Here is a 6,764-nt window from a genome sequence, read left to right as displayed (position 1 = left end):
GACCATTAAGACTTGCATTGACTAAATGCTTCACTTTTAAATAGTTAGAGATAGGTGAAATGAATCCAGCTTTGAAGGCTCCAGCACCACAGCTGTGATGTTAGCTCTTAATTTGATGGGGTTTGTTTTGTTTTGTTTTGTTTTGTTTTTTCTGGAAGGTTGGTCTTCCAACTGGAATATAACATTTTTGCTGCAGGACGATCAATTTAAAGGTGAAAAAAAGGAGGTGGAGGAGTAAGCACTCCCCATTTTTAATTACATGACTTATTAAATTAATAATTAAATGAATGTATATACGAGGCAGACCTTGCACAGCCTTTCTCTATCTAAAATACAAAGAGAGAAAATAAAAGGAATTGACAAGATGAACTTTCTTGAGTGATAAGACATAAAAAGTTACACTAAAGTGTGCAGACAAGGAAACACACCTGATTTTTGAATATGTGAAGTTCTGGTAACAGTAAGGGATGTTCTCTGTACCAGTAATTTCTCACCACAGGGCACAGTTTTACTGTAATCCAGGCTGAAGGCAGGGTACTGTGCAGGGGTACCAAGCAGCCTGATGCAGAGCTGGTCAGAAAGGAGTTTGGTATGCTTGGGTCTGGGTGATCTAGGCTCTTTGCAGTAGCATGAGGGGAAGACAGCTGAATATTTATATCCTGAGACATCACATTTAAAACAACTTACAGGATAAGCAGAGAGAACATTTTAGCACAGCATAAAAACAAGCCTTTCATAATGCTTTTATATAAAGCTATATCTATCAGAATCACTTGTGCTTTTTAATTTCGGAACCAACTAAGTATCATTAAATAAAATAGTTGTTTTTAATTCATAAAATAGTTGTTTTTAATTTATAGAAGTCTTCTGCCATTACCTTGGCAGACCTTATCTTCCCTGTATAAGGATACCCTGGGGTGGTGTAGAAGAAAGGACAATATCTCCCAAGGGAAGCAGAATAATACTGACAGTACCTGATGGAAAGACAACTGGAGACCAAACGCAGGAATGTCAGCATTATTAATTACTCCTAACAAACATAGTGAAAATCAGGCAAAATTGAAGAAAAATAAGATTTCCTGGGCTAGACCTTCCAGACATAAATTGTTGTCTGAAAGAAACATGTTAAATATGGCATACTGTAATATATGGGAAAACCAGTTAAAATGGAGTTACAATCAATTTTTGAAATAACAGAAACATAAACAAAAGAACAGCAGTAGGATGATACCCATCAGACCTATATTTTGTTAATGAGGAGTAAAGGATTTCTGCAAAATAGGCTGTTAATGTAAAATCCATAACTGTGCCTAGACTTCAGATAGCTGTCTCTGGAATGATAGCCCCTGGTCTGCTCCTAGCATTACCATGAATACAAGAACATAAAGTGTATCCAGAGTGCAGATAATAAAAAACAAAGTCACTCTCTCTCTCTTTCTCTCTTCAAGAAGAAAACCTTTTATTAATGGAAACTTTAATTGTAGACTCTGCAGGCAAAAATTTCAAAGCTTGTTGTGAACACTGCAAGAGTTATGTGCAACCTATGGCACTTTTCAGAAAGAAAAAATAAATTTGCTGCTTAAAAAAAAAAAGTCCACAACTACATTACGGCTCTGAAATTTCCTCTTAACTTAAACTTAAAATATTTCAAATTAAACACCCTTAATCAAAGCCAACTAAAATCTGTCATTGTTTTTAATACATTATTTGTATTACTTCAAAGATATAATTGTATCTGAAGTGCTTTGTGCATGCCCTTTCCATTGTCATTTGAACTGCTATGTTTGCAATGGGTGTCCTACCAGAACAGAAACAATACTATATGGCTGCCCTAATAAACCACTGTTGTTTTATAGATCTACTCCTTCAATCATAGGGAACTCAAAATGGTATTTCTTGAGTACACTCAAATATCAGCTGACTCTCAACCACAATTTGTCATAGATGCAATAGCCACCAAAAAAAGGAGATGCAACTTTTGAATTAATCATTAAAAATGTGTTGCACCAAGAATTAATGAAAAACCATGCCATGCACAGAAAGGGCCAGCTTATCTATCAGCTATCTTTCTTCCTAGGTAAGTCCAAAAAGGGAGAGAGTCCATTTTTAGAGGGACACGCACGTAAAGTACTCATGGTAGACAATGCCCAAACTCATACATTTGCTGTCTGAACATAAATAGGGGGAGTATATGGAAGGTAAATCGAAGAACTCACACTTTTTATAGGAATATTCATTTTGTATTTGTACAAATGAATGCTACAACAGCTTTGACCTCTTTTCAGCTCAATCTGAGTCCATGTCACTTGTCCTGGACATCTCTTATGTGCCCTCAGGTTTCATCCATCAGCCATAGCCTTTCTCTGGCAAGGAGAGACAGGCAGAGACAGGGCTCTTTGTCAGACTTCTTTATGAGGGCTTCAAGCCTGCGGTTACCTCTTCAAGTCACCATGTCTCGAAAGTCATGTGGACAAAACTTTGCCTATTCTTTCTTAGAGGCAGTGACTGTCAGTGTATTGCCCTGCTCCTTAACATAGCCTGTCTCCCTACTGTTAACTTTCTTCTTTTCTCCAGCCTCTTTAAATAAGCCAGCTTTTGCAACTGCCCTCAGGAAATGAGGATTTTATTTCTTTTTTTGAGATGTGCTTGCCTCTCCAGGGAGTTGAATTAATTATCCCCAATGGAAAGAGGAGCACAGAAATGTGTGCAACACTGGCAGCATTGATATGTTTGGTTTTTGGGGTCAGTCTTTTGTGGCTCATTATAAAAGACTTCACGGCTGGCAAGCATCCAACAGCTTGCGTTTGTCACAAACACCACTTGCTGGGTGGCCGTCAAAAGCCTCCCACTTCTCCCCAGACGTTGCTTCCACTAAATTCAGCAGCACCCCTGGGTGCAGCCAGAGCAGGGGGCAGCAGCACCCTGCCCGAAAGCCTCACGGGACACGCTTCCACTCAGGCCCACAGCTTTCCTGTCTTTCTTGCTGGATCTAAGCACCTACTTCCACCACCTGGCCATGAAAAATCATTGCAGCCAAATTTCTCCACAATGCTGGAACCCAAGAGGCTGTGACTCTCCCTTAATCCCCAAAAGTATTGTCCCAGCATTGCAGCAGCACAGCCATCTCCCTTACAGGTCAGCACTGGCACACAGAGCACTGCTTTTAGATGCTGCACCCACCTGTAATTTTGTATTCCCCCTCTCACACACACACCTATCCATTTTTATTAGAGGGAAAAGGTTTTATATAAATCTGGAGGATTGGATGTTATTTTCTAAATGTCTGCAGTAGTGCTTTTGAAGCATCCATATCATCTGGCAAAAAGGGGAACTTAATGCAAAACCATATTTCAGTCACTCTCCCAACAGTGCTGCTTCCCCTACAGAAATTGTTTTATTGAATCCGATTTTTTTGAAATGAATTTGATATTCATGAAAGAGCTCAGACTGATTACTTGGGAAGTGATGGCCAGATTTCCGCACAAAACTCAGCCTGCACACCCTGTTTCAGAGCCATTGCAAGACCAACTTTTAAAGGGGTTCAGCTGGGGTGGCTGTTCTAATCCAGAGAGAAACACTTTGCCCATGTTCCCAGGCATCACAGACATTCCTGGACCTGTTTTAAAAGCATCACTTGGATGCATGCCTGTTGGGAGGCCGTGTAAATGCAGGCGGTGACCAATCATCTGGTCCAACAATGATTCGAACAGCTGATCCAACATCAAAAAGCTGATTTATGGCCCGACAGATTCAATCCTCTCATTCATCAGTTTACTAGGAAAGAAAGGAAATGGTCGTATGTTAAGAGCAACATTGAAAAATATGGTATGGATGACGTACAAAATAGAAAACTTTTTCTGCTTTAGAGTACTGAAAAAGAATACCCCAAACTTCACACTAGTGGTTACCTTCTCAAAAGGACCTCAATGTTTCAGCAGCATTTATATATATATAACCAAGAGCTATGTTTGCATGACCTGATGTGTACAGACTCTTTTATATGGGTAAACACAGGTGCAGATTTGCATCAATCAAAAATAATAATAATAATTAATAATAATAATAATAAACACTGTGTTATGTTTTTCTAATGGCTCCCTTTTATTATCTTTTCCATTTTCATTTCCATCTAGCTTTGTTCCAAATTCAAAATAAAAAGCCTTCACTTCAGGCATGATTGCAGTGCTTGACAAAGCAGGCACCAGTATGACACCTTACCCATGAAGATGTTGTTGTTAAGGATGCATAAGGAAAAGAGGGTCTGTCTTGTTTTATTCCAGAGGGATTCAGATTCAGATTCAGAGGGACAGCAGGCTTGTTACAGAGAGCTCGAAGGACCTCCTAATTATTATTCGCTGCTTTATAGATCGTTGTTAAAAGTGTTAATTTCAATTATCTAAATGTTTTTTTGGCTTGTATGTCATTTGCAATAAAATTAGGAGGGCCAGATTTACTGGTGTACACCATGTGCTGTGTGCAGTTCCAGCCTCAGGTTTATGGCTGCTCTGTGTTGCTGGAGCAGTGCGCTGAGCTCGCTAATGATTCTGGCTTATTGCCTTTTCCCCACACATTCTGTATCAATTTATTATTCCATGGTGGGTGGTTATATGCTTTCTGCAATTTACTTTAGAAATAGTATTAAAGATGAAGTTGGCATGCATTAAATAATACTTTACTGATTTTCTTAAACTTGCAACGCAGGAATGCATCACCGCATAGCTTGCCTAAACATATGTATGCTTATATGTATATGTAAATATAGGTATGTTTATATGGTGAGGCGAGTGGCACACAAGCCCATGGGAAGGAGCCCCGCCATGCCAGCGGGCACACACACTGCTCTGAAGGAAGGCAGGAGCGAGCGCCAGCCCCACGATGCCTTCGCCACTCAGGGAGGCCTCGCCATCTCCCAGCCTCTTTCAAGATGTCCATTTTCAAGAGCCATGGAGCAACAAATCGAACCTGAATCTGTAGGACTCACTTGTTTCGGATACCCCATTTGACAAAGGCTTTATTTTTTTCCAAAACAGGAATAAGGGGAGTGTTCTGGTGACCACCTAACCTTACAGTGATTTTATTTCTGAAAGTAGCAGCTCTCAGTGAGCACAGAGGCAAAGCATTTCAGTTCCCACATGTGTCTGTTTTAGATAAAGGCTTTACATTTCCATTTTGGGAAGGAATTTGAAAACAATTTCTGTTTAAAATATGGGTAGAAGAATAAAAATAGGTCAAGGTGGATTCAGCACAAGAGTTAATTATTAGCATGAGCTACAGCCTGAAGCATTTTAGAGTACACATACCACTGGATAAATACAATACTGGTACAGCACTGTATGTTATCTTCTCAGCTAGCACACTTTTCATCATCCAGATGCCTTTGTATGATCTAAAGTCGAGCTGCATGAGACTTGCAGTTAAATGCAGTGCTGTCAGAAAGGCACACCTCTGCCAAGTTGACAGCACAAGATCTGATTTATCCTGCCTCTTTCTGACGTTCATATTTATTATAAAATCAAAGGTAGCTAGAGTTTAGCATCAGTATAAAGTGCTGGAGTTTTGTTCAATAGCGAGCTGTTGCATGTGGAACAAGCATCAAATCTCCTGGCATTTAATGATTCATTTTAAATATATCTGGCGCATGAATTAGCAAACAGAGCTGTGAAATACTAACAGCAGCCAAAAGTAATTTATGAATATTGAATTGCACAGTGCAGTATGTCAAGTAAAAATACAGCAAGAACTCCCTTGGAAGCTTCTTTGCCTGTTGCAGGTTTCTGGTAATCAGAGCTGTGCTGAACAGGGAAAGGGAAAGGGAAAGGGAAAGGGAAAGGGAAAGGGAAAGGGAAAGGGAAAGGGAAAGGGAAAGGGAAAGGGAAAGGGAAAGGGAAAGGGAAAGGGAAAGGGAAAGGGAAAGGGAAAGGGAAAGGGAAAGGGAAAGGGAAAGGGAAAGGGAAAGGGAAAGGAACACACCCAGACTGCCCTACAGGCTTTCAATCCCCGTGTGACCACGGCTTGCAATAGTTTTAGGTTTTAAAAGCACTGTTACAGCCTGGGAAACTGGTTGTCTATGACATGACAGTTTTCAGATGAGGAAAAATATGAGGCTTAAAAAAATCGAAAGTGGATGGGAAAGAATAGCACCCAGCTTAGAACTAAATACAGATGTCTCAGACACTGAAAGGAAATACTTTCAGTGAAAAGTTATTTGTACCCTTCAGTCAGGGTGTATGCAGGAGAGAGCACTGGGGAAATGCAAAGAATCATCATCTGCCTGGGAGTTTATAATTACACCTATAAATTTTCCTAATTTTCTCCCAGAAATTTTGCCAAGTATAGCAGCACACATATGGAGGCAGAGTCCAGAACACCTCAGGCTTGGTGCATGGTTTCCTGGGCTGTGTCACAAGGTCTTTTTAAAGCACCCCTCTGCTTTAAACCTGAGGTCCTGCCCTGGTGCTTTTAAATTGCTTGACATACTGGTACCATGAAAGCTCAGGTTCTCCTGAAGACTTGGTCATTCATCTGCACAAGTCTGCCTACTATGCTATGCATATTCATTGATCAGTATCATTAGAAATCAGCTGGATATCATAATTAAGACAAGCCAGCATCGCTAGCAGCAAATTATATGTCTACTTTAGATCCAATTACACTGTAATGACTGAGTGGTGAAGAGATATTGGCAGCTAAAACTGCATCAAATAGCTTTCTTGAGGCAGAGCCAATAGCAGGGGGTAAAATTAGAAAACTAGTCTGTACAATTT

The sequence above is a fragment of the Aythya marila genome (assembly GCF_965140915.1).
Source record: "Aythya marila genome assembly, chromosome: 4".
In the NCBI taxonomy this organism is placed as follows: domain Eukaryota; kingdom Metazoa; phylum Chordata; class Aves; order Anseriformes; family Anatidae; genus Aythya; species Aythya marila.
This window is presented reverse-complemented; position numbering follows the sequence as displayed.